The sequence below is a fragment of the Choloepus didactylus genome, chromosome 12 (genome assembly GCF_015220235.1).
Source record: "Choloepus didactylus isolate mChoDid1 chromosome 12, mChoDid1.pri, whole genome shotgun sequence".
Classification (NCBI taxonomy): Eukaryota; Metazoa; Chordata; class Mammalia; order Pilosa; family Megalonychidae; genus Choloepus; species Choloepus didactylus.
Window position 1 is genome coordinate 16,116,398 of NC_051318.1, and position 21,338 is coordinate 16,137,735.

Sequence of the window (21,338 nt, forward strand, 5' to 3'; positions counted from 1 at the left end):
CTTTTGCTTTTCATTGACCATATTTTCATATTTTGATCAGTGAATCCAATATATACACAGTTTTCAAAAGTGTTGAAACTTGAAATTAAAACATCAACCTAAAATAATCAAGTTATCAAGTTCTTAAAAGATTCAGTAGGAGGAAAATAAAGCTGGTAACTTACATATCTATTTAAAAACGGAATCCAATTCCTCAATTTATGTCACATGATTAAATTATGTCTTTGTTAAGTTACTAAATCCTTAAAAATAAACAGGCTCTTTGCAAGGTAACTGCAACACCTTTGCATATAATAAATTTCCCAAGTACTGACTGACTAGAAAGATCAGATGGTGTGTGGGTGTGTATGTGTGTGTGTGTACAAATGTTTAAAAATCCTCATTGTGTTTGTGGAAGTTAGAATAAGAGTTTTAGCAACAATTTCAACTCAATGAAGAGACTTTAAAACAATCACTTTTCATTTACACAAAGAGCAAAAGAAAGCGGGCTTAATTTGTAAAGTGAAGATTAGTAATCATGAAGACTCTTCTGATTGTAAATGTAAGTGAAAGGATGAATCAGAATACAAAATATTCTCCTGTGGGATTCTTTATTGAAAGGTTCTACATTTATTTTTTTAGGAATGGTTGGAGCCATCTTTATTGCGAACAAGCCATGGTCTAAAACAATTCCTTAATTCTCTTTCCAATTTAACAATGGACACTTTCCTATGTTCTGATTATATAAAATTACGCTATTCATCACATAGTATTTTCAAACACCCAGGATCTGCATTATCCAAAAACCTAAATGTTTAACAGTTTCATAAAGGCATTATCTTTTTGCTTATTTCTTTTAACTCTTTCAATCTCCCTTGTATTAGAACACCACCATCCTGCCAGTTGCTCATGCCAAAGTTCCAGAAATTGTCCTTGCTTCTTCTCTTTTACCAGCAAGCCCCACACCAGCAAGTCTTACCAATTCTGCCTTCAACATTTGTGCCAAATCTGTCCACTGCTCTACATCTCCATTGCTGCCTCTCTAGTTTGGGCCACCATGAAATATCTCATCTGCTGCTCATCCATTGCTATGGCCGGCCTTCAATCTTTCCCCTCTAGAAACCACTCCCTACACAGTAGCCAAAGGGTAAGATATAAGAAAGCTCCGGTCACTGCAATCTTGCAACCCTTCCAATAGCTTTTCACCACACTGAGATATCCAAACTCCTCCATCACTTGTAACACTCTACATGGTCTACCTCTGTTTATCTCTATCACTTCATCTACTCTCATTTTGTGTTTTGCTCATAATGCTCCATCTACTCTTTAATAGGCCAGGATAATTCTTACCTTAGGACCAATGTTCTGGCCATTCTCTCCACCTGAAATACTCCGTTGGGTCCTTCTTATCTTTCAGCTCACATGTCACCTCCCCAAAGAAACCTTTCTTGGACACTCACTCACCATCACATCACTCCATTGTATTAATTTCAAATCATGTACCATAATCTGAATAAAGGTGGCAGTTCCCAATTTCTGTAAGTAGGCTAAGGGACTGTGATTGAATTGGGAAGGGTGGCCAGTGAGTCTGAATTTAAAGCATGCACTGAGTCTTTATTGAGTTTACTGTTATAGAACAATAAAAACAAAGTCTTCTAAGAATGCATATTAGTTCCCTATAGCTGCTGCAACAAATTACCACAAACTTGGTGGCTTAAGGCAACACAAATTTATTATCCTACAGTTCTGGACATCAGATGTCCTCAAATGGGACTTATGGGCTAAAAATCAGTGTTGGCAGAACTGTGCTCCTTCTGGAGGCTCTAAGGAAGAATTCACTGCTGGCCTTTTTCAGATTCTAGAGGCCACCTGCATTCCTTAGCTTGTGGCCCGGAATTGTTCTGACCTCTGATTCTATTGCCACATCTCCTTCTCTGACTTTCCCACCTCCCTTTATAAGGACCCTTGTGATTACGTTGAGTCCACCTGGATAGTCCAGGATAATCTTCCCATCTCAAGATCCCAAGGGAATCACACCTGCAGTCCCTTTACCAGGTAAGATAACATAGTCACAGGTTCCGGGAGTGAGGCCATGGACATCTTTGGGGGACCATACTGCCTACCACAGAATGCTTTTGTTCACACTTAACGAAAAGTGAGAAAATGTTAATAACCATTTAAGGCAACTTTGGTGTGGCTCACAGGAGGGCTGATTGCAATTCTGTTCTGAGGATAGTCCTTAAGTTCCCCTAAATTAGCCCTGTTTTGCTTACTTGTTCACTCTCTTACTGCCTCTCCCTCTTTAGAATATAAATTCCATGTCAGCTTTGTCTGTCTTATTCATTACTGTATCCCCCAAAAAAGTACAATGGGAAATAATAGGCACAAAATAAATGTCTTAAGTGAAGGAATGAATGATTTAATGAAAGAATTCTTGAATTTGACAAACAGTAATTGTATAATCTGCAAAGAAATGGGGTTAGACAGATGAGTAAGTCCTCTGCGGTATATATTAAATAAAACATTCTATAATATATGGACATGCTCAATCCATTAAGAAAAGATTTATTACTTGTGGCCTAAGTCCAACAGTCTTAAACAATGATGTGGATGACAAGCTAATCTCAAATGGAATAAAGGAAAATATGCTGTCTTATTTTGAGAAGTGCCTTGTTGGTGAGGGGACTGATAAGATATAAATATCAGTTCTCTACTTCTAAATGTTGAAAGAATAAAAATGAGGATAATATACAAGATCAGAAAAACCATCTTAGAAGGGCTGAGCCACAAGACTGTGGTCTTCTGAGAGTGGGGACTGCATATCATCACTATATCCCCTGCAAGCAGCAGGTGCTTGATAAATACCTCCAGCTACTGTCTTGTTTCTTCACTCTTATTTACAGCAGCACTCCTCAAATGAGGCGTCTGTGTTCACTGCCTCTCTAATTCCGAGTCTCCCACTTTCTCTAGAACCCACTCCCAGACAGTCTTTCACACCTACCGCTTCACTAAACTTGCTCTAGCAAGGTCCTGATGACCTCCATGCTGCTAAATAATGGCTGCGTCTCCATGTACATTTGCATGACCTATCATCAGCACTTGCCAAATGGTCATTCCCTCCTCCTTGAAACACTTTTTTCACTTGGCTTCCAGAAACCCCAGTCCCTTGGCTTCCTTCTTACTATATAGTGCTCCTTCCCATTCTCATTTGCTGCTTCCTCCTCGTTGCCCAGGGCTCAGTCTGTGGACCTCTTTTTTTGACATGCATTTACACCTACCAGTGGACACATCCTAAAGCTGAAGATTCCCCAATGTATATTCTTAGCCCAGAACTCCCCTTGCACTCAAGACTCCTTTATCCAATTGGGCATCTCAAACTTTACACATCACACCCAACTCCTGACTTCTTGCCACCCTGCTCCTTGCGAAATTTTTCCGATCTCACTAGATAACTGTATCTTTCAAGCTGCTCAAGCAAAAATCTGAGCATTGTTCCTGATTCCTTTCCTTCTCATATACCACATCCAATCCATCAACAGATCTTGCCAGCTCTGCCTTAAATCCAGAATCCGACCATTTCTCACCACCCTCTCCTCCCTGCATTATTGCGACACTCCCCTAACTGTTCTCTACTTCCACCCTTAAATACCCTACAGTCAATTTCCAACAAAGAGGCTGAAACAAGCCTTTGCAAACATGAATCAGATCATGTTCCACTGGGGCATAAAACCCTTCTAGGGCTTCCTGTTTCACACAGAGTAAGACCCAAATCCTTCCCAAGGCTGATAAGGCCATCCTGACGTGGCCTCCTGCAGCTTCTCTTTGTCCCCAGCAGTGCCCCTCCATGTTCCTTTGGCTCCAGCCACACCAGTCTTACCCATCCATGTGTACTCCAAGCATGGCCCCACCTCAGGGCTTTGCAGTTACTGCTCCCTCTTCCTGGAAGGTCTTCTCCTAGATCCAGCAGGTTCTGCTTTTACATTGCTCAAATCTCTTCTTGATTATCACTTATCAGAAAAGCCCAGACTGACCACCTTCTTTAAATAATAACCCCCCTAAAACACCCTCCATCAATGCTCTCTAGGATCCTTCTCACTTTATTTTTCTCCATGACACTTAACTCTGCATGGCATACTATATATTTTACTTAATTGTTTTATTGGAAACATTCACCCCACTAGACTATCAGCTCTGAGAGGGTAGGGATTTTCAACTGTTGTGTTTTTGTGTTAATCCGATGTATCCCCAGCACCTAAATGGTACCTATCACATAGTATGTGGTCAATAAACATTTGTTGAATAATTGAATGCAAACATTGAATGGATAAATGACCAGATAATTTCCTTTAAATTTAAATATATGACAAGCAATAAAATAAGTTGAGAGTTACTTCTGAATTTCTTCAACTATTTGTAATTAGCAAGTTCAAACCTGCTCACAATGGAGTATGGTTAGCATGATTAGCTGTTTGCTGAGAAGGACACTCAGCAAGTTCTCCTCCAATCTGCAGGGCTCTCTCAGAGAAGGGGAGACTGGGGAAGGTACTCTACTCTGTTATGAGTCACCCCACATATTGTGCACTTGTCTGGCTGACTGGTAAAGAGGCCCTGGCATCAGCTTGCTAGCTTAAGTAAGAGGCTGGGCTCCACTTCCTCTGTAAACCCTACTGCCTGCCTGCTGAATGCCCAGAGCCATCTAGGCCTCCCGCATTGCTGTCTTTAACCAAAACTGTGTCTATTTTTTTAATTAAATTCAGTTTTATTGAAATATATTCATATATCATACAGTCATCCATGGTGTACAGTCAACTGTTCACAGCACCATCATATAGTTACGCATTTATCACCGCAATCCATTTCTGAACATTTTCCTTACCTCAGAAAGAATCAGAATCAGAATAAAAAATAATAAAAAAGAACACCCAAACCACCCCCCCATTCCCACCCTATTTTTATTCAGTTTTTGTCCCCATTTTTCTACTCATCCATCCGTACACTGGATAAAGGGAGTGTGATCCACAAGGTTTCACATTCACATTGTCACCCCTTGTAAGCTACATAGTTATACAATTGTTGCAGTTTGATAGTTTCAGGTATTTCCTTCTAGCTATTCCAATACACTAAAACCTAAAAAGTGTTATCTATATGGTGAGTAAGAATGTTTACCAGAGTGACCTCTCAGCTCCATTTGAACTCTCTCAGCCACTGAAACTCTATTTCGTTTCATTTTGCATCCCCCTTTTGGTCAAGATGTTCTCAATCCCACAATGCCGGGTCCAGTTTCATCCCCGGGAGTCATATCCCACGTTGCCAGGGAAATTTACACCCCTGGGAGTCAGGTCCCACGTAGGCGGGAGGGCAGTGAGTTCACCTGCTGAGTTGGCTTAGCAAGAGACAGAGGCCACATCTAAGCAACAAAGAGGCACTCAGGGGGAGACTCTTAGGCACAATTATATGCAGGTTTAGCCTCTCCTTTGCAGTAACGAGCTTCATAAGGGCAAGCCCCATGACAGAGGGCTCGGCACATCAAACCGCCAGTCCTCAGTTTGTGAGAACGTCAGCATCAGTCCAGGTGAGGAAGTCCAAGACTTCCGAATTTCCCCCCAGTTCCTCAGGGGGGCCCTGCATATACGTCTTTACTCTCTGCCCAAATTACTTTAGGATGTGTTGCTATTTCACTCTAACCTATACAAACCTACCATATCTCACTTCCTATTCAAAGTTCTATGTAATTGTGGTGTTTGAACAAACTGTAGAGGTTATACTGTTTAGAAAATGAAGATCCTGCACCAAATAAACATCTCTTCCCTTGGTCTCACATGCAAGTTGAAGTTTTAACACACAGTCAGTATCATTCTTTACCCTTTGGCCCGATTTGCCCTAGTCTTGGCCAGCTCTGCTTCATTCATATCTCTAATTGAAGTCTGGGCTCTTTTTCAGCTTTTTTTTTTCCCCCCAAACTGTGTCTATTTGTTCCCAAATGCAGTTAAATTTTTTTTTGTGTGTGTTTTGACAGTTGTATTTCTTATTGTATCATGTTTTTTATAGCCTATTTCACTGATTTGTAGTGTGCATATGTGTGTGTGTGTGGTTAATCTGCCATCTACAGTGGTAACTGTATTGCATAAAAAGAGGCTTTTTCTCTAGATAAGCATGATCTAAATGACTAGGTAGAAGAACCACTTAAACTTTTTCTAGCAAGTTGATTTTTTATTTAATAAACTATTTTTATCTCTCACATTCACAAGTGGCTTTCATTTTTTATTAGACATCATTTGTGTACTAAATTTTTAAAATGTTTTTCATTTTAAAAATTTAGTACAGCTGAGCTAGAGGAGACTTTCAGAGGCTCTCTAGCTCAGCTCACTTCCTTTAATATTTATTATAATTAGGATTTGGAAGGATGCCAGTTCTTCAGCACTTTAAGGTCAGACAACCGTATAGTAGTATTCATGTTGGTAAGAAATTGCATTGGAACAAAGGCAATGCTTGTAACCTATTTATAAACCATTACAAAAAATTTAATGGTATAAATACTTCATATCAGAACTTAAAATCTGTACTTCAGGATGAAGAATTTTCAGGTTTAATATATACTTAAAATAATTTATTTTTATAGACACCTTTTAAAAATATTTTAAACCACATACCAAATGTTGTCATTAAAAAAAATTAAATGCCTTTTTCTGTCAACCACCTTTCAAATTATGCTGAGACGATTCTTAATTTTAGTTGGCCTTAAATGCTTCCTTTAAATATAGATACGAACTTCCTAATGGATAGGATTATAGACATGAAACATTATAATGTATTTTTGCATAATTTTGAATTGATGGTTCTCTGTTTATTATTTAAAATAAAAGCAGCCTAAGGATAGGAATTTTGCCTTCTACAGTCTTTGATTCTTTTAGTAATACATAATATAGTGAGTTGAAAATAATACCTACTAAATAAATGCTGCTAAATAACCTTCTTTAATTCAGGTAACATTTATTAGCATGCCTAATTTGGATAGGCTATTGCCAGGAGATTGACACAGAACGATGATTTAAATATGGATGATGTTCAAAAGGAGTTAATACTAAACAATTTTTTAAAGTTGGATTTTAAGAAATAACTAAAAAGACCATTTAGGAATGAAAAATGCAGGTGAATTTAAGAATCCAAAGAATGAGTTCTATAGTGTAAAGGTAGAAAATAATATAGTTTCACCTATGTCTAATAGATTAAATATCACTGAAAAGAGAATCAGTATATTGATTCTGAAGATAGATCTTAGAAAACACACAGCGTGATAAAGATACGGAAAATATGGAGGTAAGTTTAAAGGATATGGCTGATGAATGAGAAGGTTGAGATATGTCTTATGGAAGCTTCAGTGGAAGTAACTAGAGAAAATACAACAAAGACAATGGATGAAGAGGCAATTGCTGAGAATTTTCTATAATTGAAGACAAGTTATCAGATTGAAAACAGATATGAGCAGGATAAATTAATTCAAATTTATTAAATCAAGTCATTCTGAATCTAGAGAATACCAAATGCAACAACAGCAGCAGCTCCATGTATTTTTTTCCTCTGAAATTGTAAAATATCTTAAAGACATGAACTATTCTAAAAATTGTGTACAGAATATTGCTTTAGTAGTGGAATTAAAATGAACAAATATTTGCTTTTGCAAAACAGTACATTTTCTATTAAGGGTTTAAAGATTTTTGCTATATATTATAGAACAAAATATAATCATAAACATTAATTTTGTACCTATTAAAAAAAAGCAGTTTAAAAGTATTTTAAGTCAGTGTCTCTCATGTTAAGATGGGCTGAAATATCTTATATTAAGTTTGTATTAAAATTCTTTAAAATTAAAAAAAAGCCATTGGGAGAGAAGTCAGACTGGGAGAAAACATTTGCAAAACACATATTTGATAGAAATTTGTATCTAAAATAAACAAAGAACCCTCAAAATTAAACAGTAAAGACACAAACAACCTATTTACAAAATAGGCAAAAGATCTGAAGAGACACCTCACCAAAGATGATATATAGATAGAAAATAAGCATATGAAAAAATGCGCAACATTGTATGTCATAAGGGAATTACCAATTAAAACAACAATGGGCTAACATGACACCCCTTTTAGAAAGTCTAAAATCCAAAATGCCAACATCACCAAATGCTGATGAGGATGTGGAGAAAAAGGAACTCTCAATCACTGCTAGTGGGAATGCAAAATGATACAGCCATTTTGGAAGACAGCCTGGCAGCTTCCTATAAAGCTAAACATAAGCTCACCATACAATCCAGCAATTGTGCTCCTAGGAATGTACCCAAATGAGCTGCAAACCTACACATGAAAGTTTATAGCTTTATTCATAATTGCCCAGAACTGGAAGCAATCAAGGTGAATCAACATTGTGGTACATCCATACAATGGAGTATTATTCAGTGATAGAAAGAAATGAGCTATCTAAATGTATATTGCTAAGTGAAAGAAGAGTTTGAAAAGGCTACAAACAATATGATTCCAAGTGTATGATATCTTGGAAGTCAAAACTATTAGAGATAGTTTAAAAAAAAAAAAAAGAGTGGTTGCCAGGGGCTTAGAGAGAGGAGGGAAGGGAAGAAAAACATGCAGCGTAAGGCATTTGTATTTATAGGACAGTAGGACTATTCTTTATGATACTGCAATGGTAGACACATGACATTATGTATTTGGCAAACTCATAGTACTTTACAAGACAAAGAGTGAAGCCTAATGTAAACCATGACTCTAGAGACATTTGTTGAATGCACGAATGAACTCTTGAAAGGAAAGTGGCGGAACTACATACCAGGCAAACAGTAACAACCAAAAGCTGGGGTAACAAAGTCCATTTCAGACAGAACAGGTTTCAAGGCCAAGCAGACTTTAAGGCAAAAAGGGACCATTCAGATTATCAAGGGAGGCGGGGCAAGATGGCAGACTGGTGAGCTGTAAGTTTTAGTTACTCCTCCAGGAAAGTAGGTAAAAAGCCAGGAACTGCGTGGACTGGACACCACAGAGCAATCTGTCTTTGGGCATACTTCATACAACACTCATGAAAATGTTGAACTGCTGAGATAAGCGAAATCTGTAAGTTTTTGCGGCCAGGGGACCCGCGCCCCTCCCTGCCAGGCTCAGTCCCGGGGGAGGAGGGGCTGTCAGCTCCGGGAAGGAGAAGGGAGAACTGCAGTGGTAGCCCTTATCGGAAACTCATTCTACTGATTCAAACTCCAACCATAGATAGACTGAGACCAGACACCAGAGAATCTGAGAGCAGCCAGCCCAGCAGAGAGGAGACAGGCATAGAAAAAAAACAACATGAAAAACTCCAAAATAAAAGCAGAGGATTTTTGGAGTTCTGGTGAACACAGAAAGGGGAAGGGCGGAGCTCAGGCCTTGAGGCGCATATGCAAATCCCGAAGAAAAGCTGATCTCTCTGCCCTGTGGACCTTTCCTTAATGGCCCTGGTTGCTTTGTCTATTAGCATTTCAATAACCCATTAGATCTCTGAGGAGGGCCCTTTTTTTTTTTTTTTTTTAAAAAACCTTTTTTCTTTTTCTAAAACAATTACTCTAAGAAGCCCAATACAGAAAGCTTCAAAGAATTGCAATTTGGGCACGTCAAGTCAAGAGCAGAACTAAGAGAGCTCTGAGACAAAAGGCAATAATCCAGTGGCTGAGAAAATTCACTAAACAACACAACTTCCCAAGAAAAGGGGGGTGTCCGCTCACAGCCACCATCCTGGTGGACAGGAAACACTCCTGCCCATCGCCAGCCCCATAGCCCAGAGCTGCCCCAGACAACCCAGTGTAACGGAAGTGCTTCAAATAACAGGCACACACCAAAAAACTGGGCGTGGACATTAGCCTTCCCTGCAACCTCAGCTGAATGTCCCAGAGCTGGGAAGGTGGAGCAGTGTGAATTAACAAAGCCCCATTCAGCCATCATTTGAGCAGACTGGGAGCCTCCCTACACAGCCCAGCAGCCCAGAACTGCCGTGGGGGGACGGCACTCACCTGTGACATAGCACAGTCATCCCTCAACAGAGGACCGGGGGTGCACAGCCTGGAAGAGGGGCCCACTTGCAAGTCTCAGGAGCCATACGCCAATACCAAAGACTTGTGGGTCAGTGGCAGAGACAAACTGTGGCAGGACGGAACTGAAGGATTAGACTATTGCAGCAGCTTTAAAACTCTAGGATCATCAGGGAGATTTGATTGTTAAGGCCACCCCCCCTCCCCGACTGCCCAGAAACACGCCCCACATACAGGGCAGGCAACACCAACTACACACGCAAGCTTGGTACACCAATTGGGCCCCACAAGACTCACTCCCCCACTCACCAAAAAGGCTAAGCAGGGGAGAACTGGCTTGTGGAGAACAGGTGGCTCGTGGATGCCACCTGATGGTTAGTTAGAGAAAGTGTACTCCACGAAGCTGTAGATCTGATAAATTAGAGATAAGGACTTCAATAGGTCTACAAACCCTAAAAGAACCCTATCAAGTTCAGCAAATGCCACGAGGCCAAAAAACAACAGAAAATTATAAAGCATATGAAAAAACCAGACGATATGGATAACCCAAGCCCAAGCACCCAAATCAAAAGACCAGAAGAGACACAGCACCTAGAGCAGCTACTCAAAGAACTAAAGATGAACAATGAGACCATAGTACGGGATATGAAGGAAATCAAGAAGACTCTAGAAGAGCATAAAGAAGACATTGCAAGACTAAATAAAAAAATGGATGATCTTATGGAAATTAAAGAAACTGTTGATCAAATTAAAAAGATTCTGGACACTCATAGTACAAGACTAGAGGAAGTTGAACAACGAATCAGTGACCTGGAAGATGACAGAATGGAAAATGAAAGCATAAAAGAAAGAATGGGGAAAAAAATTGAAAAAACTCGAAATGGACCTCAGGGATATGATAGATAATATGAAACGTCTGAATATAAGACTCATTGGTGTCCCAGAAGGGGAAGAAAAGGGTAAAGGTCTAGGAAGAGTATTCAAAGAAATTGTTGGGGAAAACTTCCCAAATCTTCTAAACAACATAAATACACAAATCATAAATGCTCAGCGAACTCCAAATAGAATAAATCCAAATAAAACCCACTCCGAGACATATACTGATCACACTGTCAAACATAGAAGAGAAGGAGCAAGTTCTGAAAGCAGCAAGAGAAAAGCAATTCACCACATACAAAGGAAACAGCATAAGACTAAGTAGTGACTACTCAGCAGCCACCATGGAGGCAAGAAGGCAGTGGCACGATATATTTAAAATTCTGAGTGAGAGGAATTTCCAGCCAAGAATACTTTATCCAGCAAAGCTCTCCTTCAAATTTGAGGGAGAGCTTAAATTTTTCACAGACAAACAAATGCTGAGAGAATTTGCTAACAAGAGACCTGCCCTACTGGAGATACTAAAGGGAGCCCTACAGACAGAGAAAAAAAGACAGGACAGAGAGACTTGGAGAAAGGTTCAGTACTAAAGAGATTCGGTATGGGTACAATAAAGGATATTAATAGAGAGAGGGAAAAATATGGCAAACATAAACCAAAGGATAAGATGGCCGATTCAAGAAATGCCTTCACAGTTTTAACGTTGAATGTAAATGGATTAAACTCCCCAATTAAAAGATATAGATTCGTAGAATGGATCAAAAAAAATGAACCATCAATATGTTGCATACAAGAGACTCATCTTAGACACAGGGACACAAAGAAATTGAAAGTGAAAGGATGGAAAAAAATATTTCATGCAAGCTACAGCCAAAAGAAAGCAGGTGTAGCAATATTAATCTCAGATAAAATAGACTTCAAATGCAGGGATGTTTTGAGAGACAAAGAAGGCCACTACATACTAATAAAAAGGGCAATTCAGCAAGAAGAAAATAACGATCGTAAATGTCTATGCACCCAATCAAGGTGGCCACAAAATACATGAGAGAAACACTGGCAAAACTAAAGGAAGCAATTGATGTTTCCACAATAATTGTGGGAGACTTCAACACATCACTCTCTCCTATAGATAGATCAACCAGACAGAAGACCAATAAGGAAAATTGAAAACCTAAACAATCTGATAAATGAATTAGATTTAACAGACATATACAGGACATTACATCCCAAATCACCAGGATACACATACTTTTCTAGTGCTCATGGAACTTTCTCCAGAATAGATCATATTGTGGGACATAAAACAAGCCTCAATAAATTTAAAAAGATTGAAATTATTCAAAGCACATTCTCTGACCACAATGGAAAACAATTAGAAGTCAATAACCATCAGAGACTTAGAAAATTCACAAATACCTGGAGGTTAAACAACACACTCCTAAACAAATCAGTGGGTTAAAGAAGAAATAGCAAGAGAAATTGCTAAGATATATAGAGATGAATGAAAATGAGAACACAACATACCAAAACCTATGGGATGCAGCAAAAGGCAGTGACTAAGGGGGAAATTTAGAGCAACTAAACGCATATATTAAAAAGGAAGAAAGAGCCAAAATCAAAGAACTAATGGATCAACTGAAGAAGCGAGAAAATGAACAGCAAACCAATCCTAAACCAAGTAGAAGAAAAGAAATAACAAGGATTAAAGCAGAAATAAATGACATAGAGAACAAAAAAACAATAGAGAGGATAAATATCACCAAAAGTTGGTTCTTTGAGAAGATCAACAAGATTGACAAGCCCCTAGCTAGACTGACAAAATCAAAAAGAGAGAAGAACCCATATAAACAAAATAATGAATGAAAAAGGTGACATTAACTGCAGATTCCTGAAAGAAATTAAAAAAATTATAAGAGGATATTATGAACAACTGTATGGGCAACAAACTGGATAATGTAGGAAGAAATGGGACAATTTCCTGGAAACATATGAACAACCTAGACTGACCAGAGAAGAAATAGAAGACCTCAACCAACCCATCACAAGCAAAGAGATCCAATCAGTCATCAAAAATCTTCCCACAAAAAAATGCCCAGGGCCAGGTGGCTTCACAGGGGAATTCTACCAAACTTTCCAGAAAGAACTGACAACCAATCTTACTCAAACTCTTTCAAAACATTGAAAAAAATGGAACACTACCTAACTCATTTTATGAAGCTAACATCAATCTAATACCAAAACCAGGCAAAGATGCTACAAAAAAGGAAAACTACCGGCCAATCTCCCTAATGAATATAGATGCAAAAATCCTCAACAAAATACTTGCAAATCGAATCCAAAGACACATTAAAAAAAATCATACACCATGACCAAGTGGGGTTCATTCCAGGCATGCAACGATGGTTCAACATAAGAAAAACAATCAATGTATTACAACACATTAAAAACTCGAAAGGGAAAAATCAATTGATCATCTCAATAGATGCTGAAAAAGCATTTGACAAAATCCAACATCCCTTTTTGATAAAAACACTTCAAAAGGTAGGATTTGAAGGAAACTTCCTCAACATGATAAAGAGCATATATGAAAAACCCACAGCCAGCATATAGTACCCATTGGTGAGAGACTGCAAGCCTTCCCTCTAAGATCAGGAACAAGACAAGGATGCCCGCTGTCACCACTGTTATTCAACATTGTGCTGGAAGTGCTAGCCAGGGCAATCCGGCAAGACAAAGAAATAAAAGGCATCCAAATTGGAAAAGAAGAAGTAAAACTGTCATTGTTTGCAGATGATATGATCTTATATCTAGAAAACCCTGAGAAATCAACGATACAGCTACTAGAGCTAATAAACAAATTTAGCAAAGTAGCGGGATACAAGATTAATGCACATAAGTCAGTAATGTTTCTATATGCTAGAAATGAACAAACTGAAGAGACACTCAAGAAAAAGATACCATTTTCAATAGCAACTAAAAAAATCAAGTACCTAGGAATAAACTTAACCAAAGATGTAAAAGACCTATACAAAGAAAACTACATAACTCTACTAAAAGAAATAGAAGGGGACCTTAAAAGATGGAAAAATATTCCATGTTCATGGATAGGAAGGCTAAATGTCATTAAGATGTCAATTCTACCCAAACTCATCTACAGATTCAATGCAATCCCAATCAAAATTCCAACAACCTACTTTGCAGACTTGGAAAAGCTAGTTATCAAATTTATTTGGAAAGGGAAGATGCCTCGATTTGCTAAAGACACTCTAAAAAAGAAAAACGAAGTGGGAGGACTTACACTTCCTGACTTTGAAGCTTATTATAAAGCCACAGTTGCCAAAACAGCATGGTACTGGCACAAAGATAGACATATAGATCAATGGAATCGAATTGAGAATTCAGAGATAGACCCTGAGATGTATGGCCGACTGATCTTTGATAAGGCCCCCAAAGTCACCGAACTGAGCCATAATGGTCTTTTCAACAAATGGGGCTGGGAGAGTTGGATATCCATATCCAAAAGATGAAAGAGGACCCCTACCTCACCCCCTACACAAAAATTAACTCAAAATGGACCAAAGATCTGAATATAAAAGAAAGTACCATAAAACTCCTAGAAGATAATGTAGGAAAACATCAAGACCTTGTATTAGGAGGCCACTTCCTAGACTTTACACCCAAAGCACAAGCAACAAAAGAGAAAATAGATAAATGGGAACTCCTCAAGCTTAGAAGTTTCTGCACCTCAAAGGAATTTCTCAAAAAGGTAAAGAGGCAGCCAACTCAATGGGAAAAATTTTTGGAAACCATGTATCTGACAAAAGACTGATATCTTGCATATACAAAGAAATCCTACAACTCAATGACAATAGTACAGACAGCCCAATTATAAAATGGGCAAAAGATATGAAAAGACAGTTCTCTGAAGAGGAAATACAAATGGCCAAGAAACACATGAAAAAATGTTCAGCTTCACTAGCTATTAGAGAGATGCAAATTAAGACCACAATGAGATACCATCTAACACCGGTTAGAATGGCTGCCATTAAACAAACAGGAAACTACAAATGCTGGAGGGGATGTGGAGAAATTGGAACACTTATTCATTGTTGGTGGGACTGTATAATGGTTCAGCCACTCTGGAAGTCAGTCTGGCAGTTCCTTAGAAAACTAGATATAGAGCTACCATTCGATCCAGCGATTGCACTTCTCGGTATATACCCGGAAGATCGGAAAGCAGTGACACGAACAGATATCTGCACGCCAATGTTCATAGCAGCATTATTCACAATTGCCAAGAGATGGAAACAACCCAAATGTCCTTCAACAGATGAGTGGATAAATAAAATGTGGTATATACACACGATGGAATACTACGCGGCAGTAAGAAGGAACGATCTGGTGAAACATATAACAACATGGATGAACCTTGAAGACATAATGCTGAGCGAAATAAGCCAGGCACAAAAAGAGAAATATTATATGCTACCACTAATGTGAACTTTGAAAAATGTAAAACAAATGGTTTATAATGTAGAATGTAGGGGAACTAGCAGTAGAGAGCAATTAAGGAAGGGGGAACAATAATCCAAGAAGAACAGATAAGCTATTTAACGTTCTGGGGATGCCCAGAAATGACTATGGTCTGTTAATTTCTGATGGATATAGTAGGAACAAGTTCACAGAAATGTTGCTATATTATGTAACTTTCTTGGGGTAAAGTAGGAACATGTTGGAAGTGAAGCAGTTATCTTAGGTTAGTTGTCTTTCTCTTACTCCCTTGTTATGGTCTCTTTGAAATGTTCTTTTATTGTACGTTTGTTTTCTTTTTAACTTTTTTTTTCATACAGTTGATTTAAAAAAGAAGGGAAAGTTAAAAAAAAAAGAAAGAAAGAAAAAAGAAAAACAAGGAAAAAAAAAAAAGATGTAGTGCCCCCTTGAGGAGCCTGTAGAGAATGCAGGGGTATTCGCCTACCCCACCTCCATGGTTGCTAACATGACCACAGACATAGGGGACTGGTGGTTTGATGGGTTGAGCCCTCTACCATAAGTTTTACCCTTGGGAAGATGGTTGCTGCAAAGGAGAGGCTAGGCCTCCCTATATTTGTGCCTAAGAGTCTCCTCCTGAATGCCTCTTTGTTGCTCAGATGTGGCCCTCTCTCTCTGGCTAAGCCAACCTGAAAGGTGAAATCACTGCCCTCCCCCCTACGTGGGATCAGACACCCAGGGGAGTGAATCTCCCTGGCAACGTGGAATATGACTCCCGGGGAGGAATGTAGACCCGGCATCGTGGGAAGGAGAAAATCTTCTTGACCAAAAGGGGGATGTGAAAGGAAATGAAATAAGCTTCAGTGGCAGAGAGATTCCAAAACGAGCCGAGAGATCACTCTGGTGGGCACTCTTACGCACACTTTAGACAACCCTTTTTAGGTTCTAAAGAATTGGGGTAGCTGGTGGTGGATACCTGAAACTATCAAACTACAACCCAGAACCCATGAATCTCGAAGACAGTTGTATAAAAATGTAGCTTATGAGGGGTGACAATGGGATTGGGAATGCCATAAGGACCAAACTCCACTTTGTCTAGTTTATGGATGGATGTGTAGAAAAGTAGGGGAAGGAAACAAACAGACAAAGGTACCCAGTGTTCTTTTTTACTTCAATTGCTCTTTTTCCACTCTAATTATTATTCTTGTTATTTTTGTGTGTGTGCTAATGAAGGTGCCAGGGATTGATTTAGGTGATGAATGTACAACTATGTAATGGTACTGTAAACAATCGAAAGTACAATTTGTTTTGTATGACTGCGTGGTATGTGAATATATCTCAATAAAATGATTAAAAAAATAAATAAAAAAAAAATTAAAAAAAAAAAAAGGGACCATTCAGGCTAAAGAAAATGTGAAGTATACCTTAGCAAGGTAAGTATGAGCCCCAAATTTCAACTTTGTAAGATGTGGAGTGTGCCGTTTTGAATGTATTATGTCCCCCAAAATGCCATTATCTTTAATGTAATCTTGTGTGGGCAGATATATCATTGTTAATTAGATTGTAATTCTTAGTGTTTCCATGGAGATGCGACCCACCCAACTGTAGGTGATAACTGTGGTTGGATGGTTTCCATGGAGGTGTGGCCCTGCCCATTCAGCGTGGGCCTTGATTAGTTCACTAGAGCACTATATAAGCTCAGACAGAAGGAGCGAACTTGCTACAGCCAAGAGGGACACTTTGAAGATCACACAGGAGCTGAGAGAGAAGCTTCAGCTTACAGAGACAGTTTGGAGATGGCCCTTGAAAACAGACTTTTGCTCTGGAGAAGCTAAGAGAGGACAAATACCCCAAGAGCAACTAAAAGTGACATTTTTCAGGAGCTGAAGCCTAGGGAGGAACTTCCTGAGAGAAAGGCATTTTGAAACCAGAACTCTGGAGCAGATGCCAGCCATGTGCCTTCCCAGCTAACAGAGGTTTTGCGGATGCCGTTGGCCATCCTCCAGTGAAGGTACCCAATTGTTGATGTGTTACCTTGGACACTTTATGGACTTAGGACTGTAACTGTGTAACCAAAGAAACCCCCTTTTATAAAAGCCAATCCATTTCTGGTGTTTTGCATCCCGGCAGCTTTAGGAAACTGGAACATGAAGTCACCCTGCAAAGTTAAGGAAATAACCCTGGTGAACTCTAGGCTGAGGGCCAAAAGTCCAAGGTCTAGCAGAGAGTTCCAAATCCTTCCTTCCACCAGCCAGCATACTGTTGGGGGCACCTGGTGGGAATGATTCTGGGCTCTAGGACTTGCAAAGAGTTCCAGAAGGAGGGCAATGATGCCAGGAATCTCCCAGTTAACTGAAACCTCTTTCCTCAACCCATTCTGGGGAGATTAGTGTAGGGGATTATTGGTGATAGGACCCACTTTAATGCCTCATTTACTGGGGCTGATTGTTTGCAGCCAGCTTGTTTGGCAATGGGGCAGGACCCAAGGACAGGAGCCATTTGTCATTTATGTTATACCTGAATTCCCATAATTGTCAGGCACATTATGATGGGGTATTGCTGCAATACTATAGATACAAATAAACTCACAAGGAGGCTATGAAAATGCTGGGCATGTATGTAGCTAACAACAAATCCTAATATAACTGGATCTATACTTTTATCCATAGCTGTACCTATACCTGTATCTATGTCTTTGTCTATATCTATGTCTATCTGTATACATGTAATAAAAAATGGTAGAACATTAAGAAACAACTGAGAAAGCCCTTATCACAGTGGGAGATTTTTAACATACCTCTATTGATAGATCAAGTCAACTAAAATTAGTAGGGCTACAGAAAACATGGACAACGCAATTAAAATATATTTAAATGGACACGCATAGCGCCCTGTCACTAAAATTGGCCAATGCTTATTCTTTTTAAGCACACATGTAACATTTACAAAAAACGACAACATACCAGGTCACAAGAACATATGAAGAAAGCCAAAGAATATATATGATACAAATCCTTTTTTCTGACTGTAATGTAGTTAGAAACTCATGATAGAGAGGAGAAAATATAAACAAAAAACTTTGAAATAGTATTACGGAGGTCTGGGGTTGAAGTTTGATGATTACGCCGAGTCTGACACATGAACCTGATTGAGATTATGTTTTACTGCCATAAGCTCAATAGTTAACTTTAGCAAGGGTGACGCCTGGGGATGAGCAGGGAGGTTCAATGCGTGAATTTATGGGAGATTCATTTGAGTGTTAGATGGAATCCTGCCTGCCTGTGCCAAGGTCCTACCAGGCCTATGCTAACTGGGACTTCCCAAACCTCTTCTATCAACTATCAGGTCAATCTGAAAACTCCAGGAAAATTACTCTACATAGTTCCAAAACTTGCCTTACACTTGCCAAGTCACATGGACCCAATATCCCAGTAGCATAATTTCTTATTACACAACGAGTACTATCATGTTACATCATCCGTCAAAATGAGAAGGCAGGCCCCATGAGAAGTGAATTACAGCTATGTGACCAGTACAAATTATGTGCATGAAATAGGCAATCAATCAATATTTGTAGAACAAATGAATGTATAAGGAGTGGGGACTTCTTATCCTAATGGATGTCAGGACATACCTTTATGCTGTAATAATGAAAAATGGTGGTAGTGACAAGCGCATAGATTGTAAACAAAGAAAAGAGAATAGAGAAGTCAGAAACAAATCCATGCACAGAGGTGGTAAATAAGCAAATGGGAAGTGGTATATAATAGACAGCAAGTCTAGATTACTATTCTAGGAAGCACAACTGTAAGGGTAGGAGCAAGTCAGTGCAGCGGGATTGAACGAAAGCTGACACTCGAAATGACTGGATGATTTATACCTCCATTGCCTTTTAAATCTCCAATAAAAAAAAAGCTCATTCCCACGTTAATTAAGAGCAGTAATTCTCCATTTATTTTCTGCCCAGCCATTGGCATCCTGACTCATACACATCATATTGAAGGATGGACCCCAACGGTTGGAAAAGAGTAATGGGATGGGGAAGTGTTTGCCTTAGTAGATGTGTGACAAAAACATCATGACAAGAAAAATTTAAAAGCAGATAAATCGGAAAAAAATTTGCCTTAGAGATAAGGCAAGGTTAATACCCTTAAAATGTCAGTGATTTCTAGAAAAACGTTAAGAAAAATGCAAATAAACCTTGAGCAAGGAATATGCATTTACATCAAAGAAATATGAATGGCTAATAAACAAAAACATTCAGTTGAACTATGAATCAAAGAAATACAAATAAACACCACTGTGATACCCTATCCTAGTTTTAAAAAACAAAGGGAGTATTTTATAAATGATGATAGCCAACACTGGCAAAATAGGTGAAAAAATTTGTATGCTCTTCCTTTGCTGTTAAAACTAGAAATTAACACAACCTCTTTAGAAAGATATTTGGCACTATGTGCCAAGAGCCTCCAACAAACAGGTGATTTCAATTCTAGGAACTTATCTCAAAGAAACAGTTAGGGGTGAAAACAAGGAATTAGGTTCAAGGATATTTATCACAGCCTATCTATGATGGTGAAAACTGGGCACTAATTAAATGATGAATAGATAAATAAATTAGTGTAATTAATTCATTGGATTATCATAGCATTACGAAATTAACAGTTTGAAAAACATATATAAACCTTGAATAATGCCCATGGTATAATGTTAAATGAAAAGGGTAGAATATAAAAATACATATTAATATATATATCCATAGAAAAAAGACAGAAGTTTTAAAAAATGAATAGTTCCGCTTAAACTTTTAGTCAAATCATTCAGCATGAAACACCTAAATATAGGCAAGTCAACTGATCATAATTATCAATTTCATCTGAAGTTGTAATCATCCTAATTCTTACAACAACACTATTATAAATACACTCTATACCCTATTATAAACATACACACATAGATTAAAAGATCATCAAATCATTCTCTTCTTTATAATAGGATTAATTTTTACAGCAAAATGGCAAGCTCCATCATTTCATAAAGTTCCTTTTAAAATACACCAAACCAACAGAATAAATGCCCTTTAAATAGCTAACAGACACGAACAGGGAAAAAAACATTTAAATGAGCAAGTGACTTAAAGGAAAAATAAAAACAAAACTCAGACGTACTGACATGCCAACTGTGGTTTAAAAAGTCTTGTCTTGTTTTTTTCTTCAGATAGAGGCTCATTTTTAAACACAGTGTTATATTTACGAAGGTAAGCAATTCAAATATACTGTTTTTCAGTATTTTCTCTTAAAGTAAACTCAGAGAGCTGATGCTTTTACAGTGTCATTATATAGTACTTGACTAAGGAATAACAACCATACAGAAATTGATATAGACAGAAATAAGACACAGATAGTAATGCAGCTAGACAGTATATTTTTCAATTAGAAGTGTGTATTTAAAGCACCATAATAAAGATTGTCTGATTTGGAGGCCCCAGCCTTTTAGCCAGAACCCTGAGTTGTTTGGTACCAAATTTTTTCCAGTGCTTGGCTTGGTTTATACCCTAGCATCAAACCCTGATTTAGTCCTTGAATATTAAATGGAGAGAGAAAATGAAGTAGTTGTGCTACAGTGAGAGCTGAGTTATTGTCAACAGAGTGCTCTCATGAAGAACTTCTGGGAGCCCTGAAGCCACCCTGAGCCTCTTTCTGTATCATATTACAGTGGGCAACTACGGCTTTCTTGTCTACCCCACAACAACTCCTCCAAGCTCCACGTGGTGCTGCAACAATCAAGCATATGGGCACATCTCCACTCTCACCTGTGCAGATATGTGAGCAAGGCTGACCAACCAGTGTGTGTTATCAGTCTAGATATAGTGAATGACTGCAGGACGTCATGTGATCCAAGTTGGCCATTTGGTACTTGTCCCAGAATGGATATG

The 21,338-nt window shown here is 38.5% G+C and overlaps 1 protein-coding gene across 4 annotated transcripts in view; it reads right to left on the minus strand.

The window, feature by feature from the left end:
- SGCG (sarcoglycan gamma) overlaps positions 1-21,338 on the minus strand; it is a 196,066-nt gene that overhangs the window by 132,294 nt on the left and 42,434 nt on the right. The window lies entirely within an intron of this gene.